At 40.1% G+C, this 18,200-nt stretch overlaps 1 protein-coding gene across 1 annotated transcript in view; it reads right to left on the bottom strand.

Moving 5' to 3' along the window:
• Positions 1-18,200, bottom strand: part of slc6a20 (solute carrier family 6 member 20) — a 72,894-nt gene that overhangs the window by 27,730 nt on the left and 26,964 nt on the right. The gene's annotated exons all lie outside the window — the stretch shown is intronic.

Raw genomic sequence — 18,200 nt, 5'->3', positions numbered from 1 at the left:
TAACGTCCTTAGCAGTGTTTTCCGCGATTGTGTTTCGTCATTGCAGATGCATTCTTTACATTTATAGCAGTCTCCTCACATTCCTCCTTCTGATTTTAAACACGTAAGAGTTCAGGCTACATCAGGCAACATCTTAAATGCCTTTCAATTGTGTTTCCATTTCGTAAAAAGTGGTGCAGTAGGCACATTGTTGTTAATCTTTCTGCTCTTCTTCGCCTATTGCGGAAAAAGCCTCACAACATAGCCACAACATAACACCAATATTCCTACTGTAATTACTAATATACAGTAACTTGCCCAACACTGTTTATGACTAGCAGTAAAATTGTCTGTCACAAGTGTATACTATTGTTTAACCAATTGACCAAAAAATAAAAGTAATTCACTACATGTTTCATAGTAGCCTATAGGCCCATTATGTTGCAACCAACGTTTAGAACTATGGTCATTCAGTCCTATTCACTGAGCCAACCACAATAAGTACAATTAAATTGAAATTGAAATTGAAATACTTCCTCAAATGCTACTCTGAAGAGATCAAAAGCATGGCACTCAGGACAAAGTCTATGTAGATCAAATAAAAGCATAAATGGGTGGTGTGCATGCTCACTCAGCAGGGAGCAAAAACATTGACTATGTCAATGAATATGCAATGACTTAAGCCTACTGTTATACATATGTCATATAAGATGTGTTCAATGTTAAGAACTTTTACGCTAACGGATCTCGGAGTCATGCGAATGGGAGTCATAATTGATGACAACTTACAGTTTGAATGGCTGACCCGTTAAACAGTTGGATAATTTAAATTGTTAAATTATTTAATAGGTAATTATTGTAGTGAGGACTTTTATTTTGAAACAGTTGTGGGCAAAGGAAACAGTTGGCAGGAGTCATAATAGGCGAGTTCGACTTGAGGCAGATCTGTGCAGATCTGACTTGATGTGATGCATGCTGGGTTGAACACAATGCATACTGGGATAGACGCAATGCTTGCTGGTTAGAAATTCTGTCCGACTTCTGTCAGCCGGGGAGGGACTTACCACCGTGACACCATGTCACATGGCCTTAAAATATTGCGGGAGTCTTAGCCTGCAGACAGATCTTGCAGTTGCCTTCCACGAGATGCACGAGCTGAAACACGCCCTCATGACGTCAGTTCAAAGACGTGATAGGGCCATTTGGGAGGAATGTCCTCATGACGATTTTGACAGAAGTCTCATGCTGCTTCTTTATGTTGGAATATGCGAAAATAAACGTGTATATATATACGTGATTTCTGCAACAATGGTAGGCTAGCCTACTGAAAACGGCTAAATAGATAGACACACATATAGGGGAAACACTTGATATTGAATTTATGTGCTACAATGCAGGCCTGTTAACTGTATGACAACAGTGGTTTATTTAAACTACATCATAAGAATTTATTTCGTCAGTCATCATGCTCATTTTAGCTCCTCCCGGCTAGCCTCTGAAGATCACGTTTACGTAGAAAGCCAGACCAAGTCAGACTCAGTCGAAGTCGAACACGCCTATAAGACTTGTTCGAGATCAACTGCGTCTGACTTTGTAGCCTACTGTGACTTTGTCTGGCTTTCTACGTCAATGTGATCTTCAGTGGCTAGCCGGGAGGAGCTACAACAGACGGCAGCTTATCCCGGACAGACAGGCTACAGTCTGCCTGACGTGACTCGCGGGAGACATCTCGGGAGATATCGCGGAATTTTGTTTGCAATAAATACAGCATCACTTTCATTCTTACTCATTAAAATGAGCATGATGACTGATGAAATAAATTCTTATGATGTAGTTGAAATAAACCACTGTATCAGACCTGCATTGTAGCACATAAATTCAATATCAAGTGTTTTTTAACCAACAGCAGAAAATAACAGAATATCCAAACATTTTCAGTAGGCTAGCCTACCATTGTTGCAGAAATCACGTATAAGAAGGTATCCCTTCGATTTCTGTTTATTTTCGCATATTCCAACATGAGGAAGCAGCATGAGACTCCCGTCATAATCGTCATGAGGACATTCCTCCCAAATGGCCCTATCACGTCTTTGAACTGACGTCATGAGGGCGTGTTTTAGCTCGTGCAGCTCGTGGAAGGCAACTGCAAGATCTGTCTGCAGGCTAAGACTCCCGCGATATTTTAAGGTCATGTGACATGGTGTCACGGTGGTTATGGTGCATTCAGAGCACCTCGGAATGACAAGGACCGCCCCCATGGCTACTTTGTTTTTCCGACAGCAAGTGTTCATGTGCTTTGCCATCGGAATGTGTGACAAACACGGATGCCACAACAAAGGTTAAAACATACACTCACTAATCCTAAACAAACAACTGTATTTGCTTAAAATATAGTGTAAGATGCTCGTGAAAGAAAGATATGCAGCTTTCAAGTGACAAAAATGGCAAATTCCCAAGTTCACATTAAAACTGTTGGACATGAAAGGCCACATGGACTACAAACGAACTACAACGTGACGACAAAAGTGATGACGAGCCCCTAACTGGGCAACTCTGTTAGCAAAGTCTAGCCCCAGTTTCCGACCTCTGACTCACACATTAATTAAGTGACGTGAATGACGCGGAATGATGATGTTTTCACTCGGAGAAAGGTTTTTCCGAAGCCCATGAACGCTAGGTAAGTCTCTCCCCGGCTGACAGAAGTCGGACAGAATTTCTAACCAGCAAGCATTGCGTCCATCCCAGTATGCATTGTGTTCAACCCAGCATGCATCACATCAAGTCAGATCTGCACAGATCTGCCTCAAGTCAAACACGCCTAATGTCTTATAAGGGGAGAACTGCCACTCTCGGAAAACTTCCGGTTTCTGAACTGGTTGCAGTTCCTTCTGTGGTTCCACGCTCGTCCACGAGTGCAGAATGCATGGAGGTCTATGGAGCTGTACCCCTCAAAATCCACTTTTCTCGGGATATAATTTTTTTTCAAGTAATTTGAGTATTGTATTCGAAAGGGGAGGCAACGAAAATACACTTGGTTGAGTATTATATATATATATATATATATTTTTTTTTTTTTACTTTTATTTTTCACAAGTTTTCTGAACAATTGTACATAGCGCCACAGTGCAGCCATGTACATAAATATACAAATATACAGTACAATATACATACACAAATATCCTCTACCCACCCCCCATCCTCCCCAGTCCCCATGCATCCTCATAACCTATTCGTACAAGTTTATATTTGAAGTAAAGTGAACCTACATCTTGCCGCCCTCAATCAAAAAGAAAAAAAAAAAAGAGTATACCCCACATACATACAAAAAAAAAAGAATGTACTTAAAAAGAGGCATAAATAAAAATAAATAAAAAGTAACACAAATAATAATAATTAAATACAGGTAAGTAATTTAGTTGTACTCAAAGTAGCCCTACTCCTCTTCCCAGTCTACTGCAGAAACCCTATCAAAATAATCCATGAAAGCCCCCCAGGTGGAATAGAATTCTCCCACGTTTCCTCTGTGAGAGTATTTTATCTTTTCTAACTTTAGATGATACATGATGTCTTTAAGCCATCTGGTGTGGGATGGAGATTTTGGGCCTTTCCAGTTCAACAGGATAAGGCGTCGGGCTAATAAGGTTGCAAATCTCACCACTGTTTGGGATCTTCCTGACCACAGGAAGTGGGAGTCATCAGGTTTGGTCCCAAATATGGCCGTGGCTGGATGTATTTCAATAGCAATGCCTAAAGCGTCCCTAAGTGAAGGCCCAGTACATGTGTATCAAGCTAGCTGGAGCATTTTGACACTTTTCGCATAAAGGGTCTATAGAGGGGAAGAGTTTTGCCAGTTTCACCTTGGAGTAATGCAATCTGTGAACAATTTTAAATTGTAGCAAGCTGTGTCTGGAACATGATGAAGATACATGCACCAGTCTCAAAATTTTGCTCCATTCATCCTCTGAAAAGCTGAAACCCAGGTCTTCTTCCCAAGATGTTCTTATGCTAGCTACTGTCTGTGGGTTTATGTTGCTTATGAAGGTGTAAATGAGGGAGATGGTGCCTCTATGTGGCATTGTTATGGCCAGTAGTTCATCCAGCGGTGTTGGGGGGGGCAAATGGGGAAAAGCTTGATAATTATGTTGAAGAAAATGTCTTATCTGAAGATATCGGAAATAATCAGAGTTCTTGAGGTAAAATTTTTTTGAGAGCTCACTGAAAGAGGCAAATACCCCGAGTATTATATTTTTTAAAGTCACTTAATTGTTCTAAAAAGCCTTTCAAATGTGTCAATGACGTCATTAATTAGCACAATGCTAGCGTGTTATGTGCAACAACGACCCAACCTGTAAGAAATCAAAAGGACAAAAGTACTCGTTCATTCAACTTTTGACCTATAACCCATGTTGAAGTTATACAAACTACAATCAAATCTGAGATTTGTCAACGACAATCAGGTGAAAGAGACAAATTTAGCCGTCTAGCTCCATTGACTCCCATTCATTCTGCACTCATGGCGATCGCCCCCAGTGGAACTCTGGTGGAACTGCATCCAACATTCGGTACAATGGGACTTAATACAGAGTGGCAAGGCTCTCCGTAGACGGGCTCTGGCAACTGCAAGATCTGTCTGCAGGCTAAGACTCCCGCGATATTTTAAGGTCATGTGACATGGTGACACGGTGTTAAGTCCCTCCGCTGACAGAAGTCGAAAGGATTTCTAACCAGTAAGCATTGCGTCCATCCCAGTATGCATTGTGGTCAACCCAGCATGCATCACATCAAGTCAGATCTGAGCAGATCTGCATGAAGTCGAATAAACCTATCGTTGACAGTTTGAATGGCAGACCAGTTAAACAGCTGGATAGTTTAAATTGTTAAATTATTTAATAGGGAATTATTGTAGTGAGGACTTTTATTTTGAAACAGTTATAGGCAGAGAAAACAGTTGGCGGGAGTCTAGTTGATGACAACTGACAGTTGGAATGGCTGAACAGTTCAATAGTTGAGTATAGTTTAAATAGCTAAATTATTTAATAGTGAATTAATAGATGTGCATAGGTAGATAGTTTAATGGAAATTAATAGACAGATAGTTTAATGGATGAAGTGAAGAAAAAGAAGTGAAAGAAAGTGGGGAAGTGAAAAGTGAGCTACCCAGTTCAATGGAGAGAGACACAGAGAAAAGGTTCCATTGAAGTAGCTGCAGTCAGTGAGAGAACACAGGTACAGTTAATTGCATTCTAAGTCGTTAATAGCCCTTGGAATGTGCCTTATGTCCTTGTAGAATGGAGAGACACAGAGAGAGTTGGCCTAGTAACAGCAGAAAGCAGTTGATACAGGTGCAATCAGTTTAATTGGCTCAGTGAGTGGGCCTAGTTGAGCAGCTGGCAGATACAGGTGCAAATCAGTTTGATTAGCCCATTGTGATGCCATAGTGCCAATGCAAAGTCTATGTGGAAAAATAAGCTTGATTTATGTTGATATCTAAAAAAGCATTAAGTTTACAAAAACGAAAAATACATTCCTCAAGTGTCCTTTTCAAGACCTACAGTATGTTACAAAGTTTGAACGAAGTTTCTACGTTGAACGGTTGAAGCTGAATTAGACGCAGAAATTCTGTGGGAAGAATAACTAGAAAATGTAATTCCGAGAAAATTACCAGTGCATGAAAATGCGAAACATATACAGTATTAACAATGCAAATGAAACTTTTATTTGGAAACAGTTGTGGGCAGAGGAAACAGTTAACGGGAGTCATAGTTGATGACAACTGACAGTTGAAATGACTGAACAGTTAAATGGTTGAGTAGTTTAAATAGTTAAATTATTTAATAGTCAATTATTGTAGTAAGGACATTTATTTTGAAACAGTTGTGGGCAGAGGAAATAGTTGAACAGGATCTGTAGTCTTAAAGAGAACCAGATTGTATGCTTAAAGCCTGAGACAGAGTAGATGGTTTAAAAGTTGAATTTAGATAGTGTAATGGATGTTGATAGGCAGATTGTTTAATGGATGTTGATAGATAGTTTAATGGGTGGATGAGTGAATGGTTTGAAGAGGATGAATCGATAGAAAGTTGGATGGAATGTGCCTTATATCCTTGTAGAATGGAGAGACAGAGAGAGTTGGCCTAGTTGAGCAGAAAGCAGTTACAGGTGCAATCAGTTTAACTAGGCCTAGTTGAGCAGCTGGCCGTTATTACAGGTGCAAATCAATTTGATTAGCCCATTGTGGTGTCATAGTGACAATGCAAAGTCTATGGGGAAACAGTGGGGATTCTAGACATTTTTAACAAGAGTGGGACTAGTGAGACCCTGATTATTTCAAGGGTGGCATGAGGCAAAACATCCAGATAAACAGAAACAGGCTCAAGATGAGAAATTAGCACAAATACATTAGGGAAACCAGGCACCAAACACCATACTCATAAATTGAAGGACAAAAAAACACAAATACCTTACTCTCACATAAAATTTATTTGTATTTGAATAAAATGCAAATACAAACAAACAAACATATTAAAGTTAATTATCTAAGTTGTCTGTCACTGGGCTATGCTGTGCTAAAACAAATTCCATCATGGGGATATTAAAATATATTCATTCTATTCTATTAAATGAAGATATACAAATATATACTCATCCAAGACATTTTCCCCCACAATAACTTATACTATCTATGGCCATCTATTGTTGTAGCTGTTAAAATAATTTGACCTGCTTTTTTGTCTATTTGTTTATTTTTTATTATTGATTTTTAATATTCTATTAATATTATTGTTATTACTATTTTGATTAATATTAAGGATCATATTGGCCTATGAGGGTCCAGGGGTGCTGTTAAACATACCATTTTAATGCAGTTTGGGAGGGACAGAAATACCTTAACAGAGCAAGCAGGGCTCGCCTGACTTAAACATTGGCTACCTGCATATCACTTCACTACTTGACAGTAATCTGCATCAGGGCCAGCCTAGCACTGCAGCCAACAGAGTGTAGCACTGTCTGCTCTAGCTGTTGGCAGGGATGGGCAAAAATACATCAAAATGTATTTTAAAATAAAATATCAGATATACCCTAATTTAAAATGTATCGAAATAAACTATAAAATACATAGCCACACCATGTATCAAAATCAACTGTATTTTTCTATTTTGAAAGTACCAAAAATACTCTTTAAAAGGAGCATGATATCACTTTGCAAACCTTCCATAGCTATCTAATCTATTCCTTCATAAGTACACTGACTCTGTTGATTAAGTAGACAGTGTTTGAGTTTTTCAATTTTTCTCTGCCTACGAGACATGCCATAACTTGCAAACAGTCAACAGATCAACTATGCTGACCTGCCTGTTACATCTCATAGCCTAAACACTGTATCAGAGATGCACTCAAAAAGTCACAACTGAACTTGTCAAGCGGTACAAAGTGGAGACCTTACCTAAAGATCAGGATTTACAAGAGGGACCCCTGAAATCTTCAATATTAAAAGACTATCTGACTATCTATCTAAGAATGGGCCACACCTGAATACTGCAACTGATTAGTTTAGTCATACAGGAAATGCGTTGAAGCTCTCATTACAAATAATGGCTTTTCCACAAAGTATTTAAGACATTTCAGTAGGCGTGTTCAATACTTTTTACCTGTGGCATTCCACTTTTTTACTCATAACTCTACTTATGGACATTAATGTTTGGATTTTTTTATATGTGTGGATTACCTAAGTTAATACTAATGTCATGCAAATAGCCTCACTGGAAGTATACTTACTGAAAAAAATGTTGACGTGTTCAATACTTATTTTCCCCGCTGTAAGTGTGTTTTACATAGGCACTGGCAGATGCAATAGGTAAATATCTTTGCGTGTTAGCACAAGGATAGCTGTAGGCCAATAAATGCAAGCATGTTTGCCACTTATGCCTACTACTTACCCCATACTACACAATTACAGACTACACATGTGCAGTCACCTGCTTTGCTCTACTTGCAAGACAGCAACACATGTTGATGAGGACTTTAGCATGGCCGTGAAGTCCCAACAAGTCTTGCTACAGGGGAATGCCAGTCATATTGAGGTGCTAGAAAGTTCACCAACTTTATGGGGAATGCCAGTCGTATTGAGGCGCTACAAAGAGCTAGAGTGGGATTGTTTCAACAGCTAAATGGTTGAAAGCAAAGGATACTGTTAAACAATATTGGTGTATTAATTGACAGTGATCTAAATTTCAACAGCCACATGAAACTGATAACTAAATCAGCTTTTTACTACCTCAAAAATATTGCCAAACTTAGAGGGCTGATGTCAAAACATTACAAAAACTCATTCATGCATTTATCTCTAGTAGGGTTGATTACTGCAATGGACTGTTCACAGGCTATCAAACAGCTTCAGGTGATATAAAATGCAGCAGCTAGGATTCTCACAAAAACAAAAAGAACTGACCAATTCTTAAGTCCCTGCACTGGCTTCCAGTAAGTCACAGACCTTAAAACACTACTGTTTATTTATAAATCAGTAAATGGAGCAGGACCTAAATACCTATCAGACATGCAGTACACACTTTCTCATCCTCTCAGGTCCCAGGTGAAAAATCTGTTTAGTAAAACCTGCTGTTAGAACTAAACATGGTGAAGCAGCTTTTAGCTGCTATGCGGCTCTGCTCTGGAACCAACTTTCAGATGACATTAAAAAGGCCCCCACTGTAGTCATTTTTAAACCTAGGCGTAAGACCAAACTGTTCTCAGATGCTTTCTGCTAACTAGTTACAAATTCATAATCTGCCTTGAAAATTATTCTACCTTGTCTTTTATTACTTTTATTACTTTTTTACTACTTTTGGTTTTACTTTTGCTACTATGGCTCGTTTGAAAGGTGAGACTTTAAGCTCTCAGTGGGAAGAAACCGTTTATTTCTACATGCCTCTGTTCCTGAGAAATCCCAAGCTAAACATTGGCTAGTTTTCATCAAAATCCCTGTTTTTTTTCTAGAATTGGAAATATATAGCATCTTTTATGAAATATGTGCTGTTTGAGGCTGTCACTGTTCTGCCACTTACATTCCTAGGTCAAAGGACTTGTGTAAGATAAATATATTTTTTTCTGTTCACAAAACCACCATGGGGGGGGGGGGGGGGCAACAAAACATTAATACCACATTTCTATTGCTGTCGAGCACATTTCTGCAACATTTCAGCAACATTAATACCACATTTCTGTGTCGCTATCGTCCTCTTGCAAGCGCTACTCGGCCTATCATCCACTCCGCTCGGCCCGGCCCATGGTGGAGATGGAACCCCCTCCTCAGCACGGTGGTCAGTCACTCTTTCTAATGTTTTTGACCTGGCATGTGGTCTCCCCTGATTGTGTGGTGATTCTGGTCTCCTCTGATTGTCATGGTCAGAGTTATCTTGTCTTAGTAGAAAGGTGGACTCATCCAGTGTTGTCTGGCGAAAACGCATTTTTGACACTCACAGTGTTAATAGGGAATTACTGCATTGAGGACTACAGTTGGTGGGAGTCATAATTGATGACAACTTACAGTTTGAATGGCTGACCCGTTAAACAGTTGGATAATTTAAATTGTTAAATTATTTAATAGGGAATTATTGTAGTGAGGACTTTTATTTTGAAACAGTTATAGGCAGAGAAAACAGTTGGCGGGAGTTTAGTTGATGACAACTGACAGTTGGAATGGCTGAAACGGTTCAATAGTTGAGTATAGTTTAAATAGCTAAATTATTTAATAGTGAATTAATAGATGTGCATAGGTAGATAGTTTAATGGAAATTGATAGTTTAATGGATGAAGTGAAGAAAAAGAAGTGAAAGAAAGTGGGGAAGTGAAAAGTGAGCTAGCAAGTTCAATGGAGAGAGACACAGAGAAAAGGTTCCATTGAAGTAGCTGCAGTCAGTGAGAGAGCACAGGTACAGTTGATTGCATTCTAAGTCGTTAATAGCCCTTGGAATGTGCCTTATATCCTTTTAGAATGGAGAGACACAGAGAGAGTTGTCCTAGTTGAGCAGAAAGCAGTTGATACAGGTGCAATCAGTTTAATTGGCTCAGTGAGGGAGCCTAGTTGAGCAGCTGACAGTTGATACAGGTGCAAATCAGTTTGATTAGCCCATTGTAATGCCATAGTTCCAATGCAAAGTCTATGTGGAAAAATATGCTTGATTTATGTTGATATCTAAAAAAGCATTAAGTTAACAAAAAAGAAAAATACATTCCTCAAGTGTCCTTTTCAAGACCTACAGTATGTTACAAAGTTTGAACGAAGTTTCTACGTTGAACGGTTGAAGCTGAATTAGACGCAGACATTTTGTGGGAAGAATAACTAGAAAATGTAATTCCGAGGAAATTACCAGTGCATGAAAATGCGAAACATATAGAGTATTAACAATGCAAATGAAACTTTTATTTGGAAACAGTTGTGGGCAGAGGAAACAGTTAACGGGAGTCATAGTTGATGACAACTGACAGTTGAAATGACTGAACAGTTAAATGGTTGAGTAGTTTAAATAGTTAAATTATTTAATAGTAAATTATTGTAGTAAGGACATTTATTTTGAAACAGTTGTGGGCAGAGGAAATAGTTGAACAGGATCTGTAGTCTTAAAGAGAACCAGATTGTATGCTTAAAGCCTGAGACAGAGTAGATAGTTTAAAAGTTGAATGTAGATAGTGTAATGGATGTTGATAGGCAGATTGTTTAATGGATGTTGATAGATAGTTTAATGGGTGGATGAGTGAATGGTTTGAAGAGGATGAATCGATAGAAAGTTGGATGGAATGTGCCTTATATCCTTGTAGAATGGAGAGACAGAGAGAGTTGGCCTAGTTGAGCAGAAAGCAGTTACAGTTTAACTAGGCCTTTGATGAGGCCTAGTTGAGCAGCTGGCTGTTGATACAGGTGCAAATCAATTTCATTAGCCCATTGTGATGTCATAGTGACAATGCAAAGTCTATAGAGCATCACAGTCCCGCCCACAGGAGTTTCCGGAAGTAAGAATTCAATGCAATTTCTCCATTGACAATTCGGGTATAAGCCATAAAAATTTAACTGCACATGGTAGACTCAAAACCAGCTACGGCTGTACTAAGTGATTGTATATGGTCATATACAGGGTGAAAATTCAAGGGGCACTAACCTTGTTTTGAAATAAATTTCTTTTTTTATTTATTTATTTATTTTTTAGGCTTTTTATGCCTTTAATTATAGGACAGTGGAGAGTGACAGGAAGTGAATGGGATAGAGAGCAGGGATGGGATCCGGAAAGGACCACGGGGCGGGAATTGAACCCGGGTCGCCGGCGTACGGTGCAGGTGCCCCAGCCAGTTGCGCCACAGCTGAGGCCAATAAATCTCTTTTAATCATGGATCTGTCGTGGAAATTATCCACTTCCCGAAACCTCCAATCCAACTAGCACTCTGATGTCAAAGACCCGAAGGAGAACACCAAGACGAGAAATGCTGAAGACTGTTGATCCTTTATTCACCGTATTGCAGTGAGAATACAATCCAAACAGCGTCAGGACTGAACCGTCAGGCAATAGAGTGATGAGTTGCAGCTGCTACCCCGATGAGATCTGATCTGAATGTGCCTGAGCTCTCTCTTTTATGCTCTCAGGGGCCTGAGAGGCGTTCCTATCATCAGGAACGTCACCAGGCCCCTTCTAGCCAATCAGAACGTTTTGGGACTTGAGATATTGGTGGAAACTCCTTCTCATACAAACATTAAAAAATGTGTGTTGCTAGGCAATATACATGTGATCAAGTTCTATGTGTAATCTGTTGCCAGGCAGGGTATGTTTTGATTTGGTTCTATGTGTCATCCCAACTTTGGTTTCACTTCCCCTCTCTGGAAGGTCCCTGCATCTCCTCTTCTGCTAGCCCCTTCTATTTATGCCCTTCTGGCAAGTACCTTTCTCTCCCAGGCCCTGTCTTGTTTACTTTCACTCTTAGCCTTTGACAGTTCAGTCTCATGACTTCCAGTAAATGTTGCATAACAGTTGCACAAACAACACCTTTATAGTAAATGGAATGTTTCCAATAAACCAGCACACACACACACACAAGTATTATTATTATGTCTAGATAAAATCACCACAATGTCTTGGATAAGTACTTCATTACCCACAATCCTGAACAATCCCACAGTAATGCCTGTGATTGGTGGAAAGGCCGTTATGATCATAGTTTGAAACTTTATCAGCGAAAATTATTGACAAAGATGGCGGAGTCTTTTACTGCCTATGGCGAAAATCTTAATGTGAAACTATAAAAACTTTCTAAACGAACATTGGTACTTGTATCAACAAGGATTGTGGTTTATATATCACACGAACTTAGTCAGGGCCAATACATCATCAAATAGAACACTGTAAATGCTAGTTTAAACACTTAACTTTTCAGGTAGCCGATAGGCTAATCATTAGCCTTTCAGACATTAGAATGTCATTATAATGCTGCTAGCATTAGCCTACATGCTGCAACACAGGTATGAAATATAATGTTTTAGTGACCTTGTTGTTTCTATGAACATGAATTGTTGTTTATAGGAAACATCAACTTAGTCGAGGCATAAAAAGCCCTGTATATCCTCATTAAGTACTTAAACTTTTGAACTAGCTAGCTAGCTGATAGCACATGCAAGCTGGATGCTAACACCGGCTAGCACATACATGGGCAACATACGGCCCGTGGGCTTTCCCTGACCGGCCCGCGTAATGTCCGTGAAAGAACAATAGTCAAGAGCCTAGCATAGAGATAATGCACGCAAATCAATATCGTTGCTTTTATTTTGAAAGCGACTGCTATTTGTACGCCCATACATTTGTGCGTGGATGCATACGATGTAAACACCCTCACTGATGTGCTGATGAATAGAATTTATGCTTCTGCGTCGACACAATGCAGTTGCCTTTAAGTCGGCGTAAACCTTTCAACGTTTTGTGTCTCTTATGTCTGCGTCGCTCACCACCGCAAAGGTTGTCAGAACGAACTCCTGCTGTTTGTTGGCGATACGAAGTGTTAATTTCAAAACGTTACTGGCAGATAGATAGTTTACATTCGGCTAACCCCGTCATTGTAACCAAAATATGTCTGAGTTTATTTGCAAAGCTTATGTTAGAGAACTAGTATGATGCTACTACCCACAGGTTGCTTGAAGCAGCCGGCTCAACACACAGGGCGAGTTGACCAATCACAGTTTTGTGCATAAAGTTAAAGCAAAAACATAGCCTACATTTTTAAAATAGTTTTCTTTGTGCATGTTGATTAACTAATGACAGCCTACTATTGTCTGCTCCACATTTTCATAGTCTAATTCTGCATAGAGTTAATTTAATGATGTACTGACTCCTTCACATTTTCATGGCCTAGCCTAATTATGTAGATATTGTAGTACTTTTTTATATCAGTCTTTGAAAACTGAAAAAAAATGTCAATGTCAAAAAAATTTTTTCGAGAATGAGGATTAAATACTGGACATAGATTAAATAGCCTATTGCTGTTTTTCCTTTGTCTCCATCACATTTTCATCTGTTCTTACCAGTAGTAAACAAAATCATATGATTTACTTAATGTTATACAAGAACAAAATAGAATTGGACAGAATTAAGTTAAGACTTGAGTTCGGTATTTTGGGTCCGGCCCTCCTCAACAGTCCCAGTTTGTCATGTGGCCCCTTGGGGAAATTAGTTGCCCACCCCTGGGCTAGCAGCTACACACTGCAGTAAAATGGTTAGCAAACCGTCCATGCCCCCGTAAATATTTCACTGTTTCAAGGACGAAATCAAGAGTGTCCAAAGGGGTGTGTGCGAGGCAGGGCCGTAGTCACCATAGACATTGAGGGGGACGTGTCCCCCCCAATATTCAAATATGACCAAAATGTCCCCCCCCCAATATTCGGACATAGAAAAATTAAGAAAGAATAAAGCGCTATACTAGGCCTACAGGAAACCAACACATATCTGAAATGTAATCAAACGTAAACAACGCACAAATTAGTGACCTATGGTTCCAGAGTAGCCTACACCCTGAGTGGTTTGTCCTGGTGATTTTCCGTTTTTCGTTAGTGGCGTGCGCTATCAAAATCTTCCATTTACCGCACCCTACTGCGGTGAGGTAGGGCTGTCAACAATATCGCAAAAGCTACCGGTACAATTTTCACAAAACTTCCTGGAAAGGTGTAGCACAGGCTAAAGAAATCCCATACATGTTTGGAGCCAATCAGACTGAAAGGGAACATTTTCCATATTGTAGCCTATTCTCGCAATGATAGCGAAAGTGAAACGTTTTATTTTAAATGATGAATTTGTGCAAGCCTGTGTCATTTCTTTCACGTCTTTCAACATAAATAATTCATTCATATGCTAGTAGTAATGCCAGAAATTACCGTGTATAGGCCTCTTAGAAATGATTGTTGCATCTTGCCTATTATTTAGATGCGCACTCAATCGCGCATCCATGCAGGCAAAACGTGATCAAATGTGGCGACGTTTACAATACGTGATAGCCTACAGTTAATGTGAATCGCGGACAATAACCAAAGAAAGGAATTTGCACCTCCATTCACCAATTAAAGGCTGTAGTAGGCCTAGTGTTTCTACATGTTGGCACAAAACGTCATTTCTGTCAGAAGCCAGTCTATAATGCATACAGGGATGAGTCAGACAGAAGAGGGGCCTGTCTTAGTAGCCTATTCCTGAATCCTGTCCCTTTCAAACTATGTTAAAATTGTGTGATTAGCCGCCAACATAATAAAATCTAAATTAAAAGACAAAATCTTATTAGGATCCAAACCTATGAGTTTTAAAAAATCTTCAGGTGTAAGTAATACGTCAAAGAACCACATTCTGTGTAATATAGAGTCACGGTGGACCAGTGAAGTTGCTTCTTCTCCACCCTTCTCTTTTCACAAAACTCACGGTGGGGGGGTGGGAATCTGTGTCCGTCAAAAGTTTGGAATAACCTAATTGACTGACCTAGAACCTCAGACCACACCAAAGATTTGGTCCCCCCCCAATGTTGACATCATGACTACGGCCTTTGTGCGAGGTGTGTCCGTGGGTTAGCTTGTGGGTTTTGTAAGGGCCAGCATGAGGGACAAGACCTACAAAGTTGTGTGGTGAGTTTTGCAGGGAGGTTGGTAATGCTAGTTAACATTAGCTAGGCTACTGTAGCCTTCATACTGTACGAGTCATATCATCAATCATTAACCTAGAAATACTTCTTCGTACATTTAATGAACATTTTGTGTAATAACTCACAGCAAACTGAATATGGTGGTCCAAGAGCAGACCATGCATCAGGATGGCAGTCAGATACAAAGCACCGCACAATGTTGCTAACGTTAACGTTAACCGCTTTCACACACACACACACACAATATAAAATACACGATGGTAAATATAACATTCAATACCAAAACACTATTATTTGCACGATTACTCCTGAAATAACTGCTATTAACTGCACATTCACTATATAAAAATCACTGTTTGGAGGAAAGGGTTCGCGTGCTGTCGCCGGTTGGAAATGATTTCGCGCTGGTTTGTGCATTGCTTATATATTATTCAGTGAGGCGCGGTGGTTTATGGGATGAGTAGTTCCTTCGCTCGGAAATGAAAATATGTACACAGTCTTGTACCTTTGACTTTTTTTGGACTTTCTCTTCGTTTTTTCACTCGAAATGATATGTTGTATGCTTATGAGTTACTCCGTAGCTGATTAGCCTAAGACATGCTCTAAAACTCTTTAGATACGGATTTTTCCAAAACGTCAATGGGAGAAATGAATGGGAAATTTACTTCCGGAAACTAAGCTCTCTCGGAGGAGGGGCGGGACTGTGATGCTCTATGGGGAAACAGTGGTGATTCTAGACATTTTTAACTAGAGTGGGACTAGTGAGACCCTGATTATTTCAAGGGTGGCATGAGGCAAAACATCCATATAAACAGAAACAGGTTCAAGATGTGAAATTAGCACAAATACATTAGGGAAACCAGGCACCAAACACCATACTCATAAACAAAAAAACACAAATACCTTACTCTCACATAAAATGTATTTGTATTTGAATAAAATGCAAATACAAATAAACAAACATATTAAAGTTAATTATCTAAGTTGTCTGTCACTGGGCTATGCTGTGCTAAAACAAATTCCATCATGGGGATATTAAAATATATTCATTCTATTCTATTCTATTCTATTCTATTAAATGAAGATATACAAATATATTTTTTTGTGTGATTTTTTTATATGTGTGGATTACCTAAGTTAATACTAATGTCATGCAAATAGCCTCACTGGAAGTATACTTACTGAAAAAAATGTTGACGTGTTCAATACTTATTTTCCCCGCTGTAAGTGTGTGATTACATAAATAGGCATTGGCAGATGCAATAGGTAAATATCTTTGCGTGTTAGCACAAGGATAGCTGTAGGCCAATAAAGGCAAGCGTGTTTGCCAAGATCAGGGAGCGTGCGTGCCTCCACAGACATCAACCACATTCAGGCATTTCATATAGCCTAGCCCACATCTTAAATAAACATGTTTGAATAGTCAGTTTGAGAAGAGAGGGAAATTAACCTGGCCATGTTACCAGCGAGAGTTTGTGATTTTTAAATAGTTTGCTGGATAAGTTAATGAAGCTACCAGAGAGAAGGAATTAAGATGACCTAGGACCCAGGGACATGCCAATAATCCAGCAAAAGGTAACAAAGATATTTATTTTCAACCAAAGGATATCTAAGACCTGAAAAAAATCTCTTTCCACCACAGGAAATTACACAAACTCATCTCTCAGCACCAGCCAGCTAGCTAAAATCTCCCTCGGGATGAATAAAGTAGCCTATCTATCTATCATATACCTTGGAAACTAGATGGTAATGATGGTAGTTGTGAATAGCAGCAACCGAAGTCTGAAATATCATTACATTACATTACATTACATTTCATTTGGCTGACGCATTTTTAGCCAAAGCGACTAACAACATGATAAACAGTTTAAGTTTTAGAGCAATTCTCAACAATTTTAGGACAATTAAAAAAAACATACAGTAAGAATAAGTGCATCAGTGAGTGCTGTTTTTAACAGTTGCGTGTCAGTTTAAGACGGCTGGTGGGTGCTAGGATCAGCAAGACTTGTTGTAAGTGTTGCTATGAGAGGAGATGATCTCTAAAGAGCTGGGTCTTCAGGAGTTTTTTGAAAATGGAGAGGGATGTCCCTGCCCTTGTAGGAACTGGCAGTGTGTTCCACCAACGAGTTGGTTCCACCAACGTTCGTCTGAGGAGCGCAGCGGTCTGGAGGTAGCGTATGTCTGTATGAGGGCATTCAAGTAGGTTGGAGCAGAACCGGAGACTACTTTGTAGGCAAGCGTTAGAGCCTTGAATTTGATGCGGGCCGCCATAGGTAGCCAGTGTAGCTGGATGAGCAGCGGGGTAACATGTGCCCTTTTGGGTTGGTTGTAGACCAGGCGCGCCGCCGCGTTCTGGATCATCTGAAGTGGTTTCACTGCGCAGGCTGGGAGACCTGTCAGGAGGGCGTTGCAGTAGTCGAGTCGTGAGATGACAGGTCATCACAGAAGGTAGTTTTTACTGCCATTGAGGCCAAAAGGGGGAACTCAAGATTAAGCTGAAAGAGGCTAAGGAGGACTACAGAAGGAAGATGGAACAGAAGCTGCAAGATAACAACATGAAGGAGGTGTGGGATTGTATGAAATCTATCACTGGCCTTAAGAAGAGCAGCAGCTCTGTGGAGGGAGACCTGGACAGGGCGAACCAGCTGAACCACTTTTACAGGTTCGATTGCCCATCCCCCAGCCCCCACCCCACCTCATTACCAGTGCAACACTCACCCCCACCATCACTGGATATTGCACCCCTCCCCCACATGGCTACCACGAACAAAGAGGTGACAACGACCTCAGTCAACAGCCATCAGACACACAGACCTCAGATGCTGCCCCCTCCCTTCCCCCCCTCCATCATCACTGCTGATCAGGCTATCGCACCTCTCCCCCACATGGTGACCACGAGCAGTGCGGCAACAATGGCTTCAGCCAATGGCCATCAGTCTCTAGCCACACGACAACCCTCACAGAAGCACCCCTCCTCCTCCTCACCCTCCACTCCCCTCATCCCCCCCATCATTTCAGCGGACCAAGTAAGTTATCTTTTAATAAAACTCCATCCTCGTAAGGCAGCCGGGC

The sequence above is a fragment of the Alosa pseudoharengus genome, unplaced genomic scaffold (genome assembly GCF_046254945.1).
Source record: "Alosa pseudoharengus isolate Yale_2024_CS ecotype anadromous, Long Island Sound unplaced genomic scaffold, YU_APseudo_1.1 YU_APseudo_1.1_scf_12, whole genome shotgun sequence".
Lineage (NCBI taxonomy): Eukaryota > Metazoa > Chordata > Actinopteri > Clupeiformes > Clupeidae > Alosa > Alosa pseudoharengus.
Note: the sequence above shows the minus strand (reverse complement) of the source record. Positions and strands in the feature narration are given on the sequence as shown.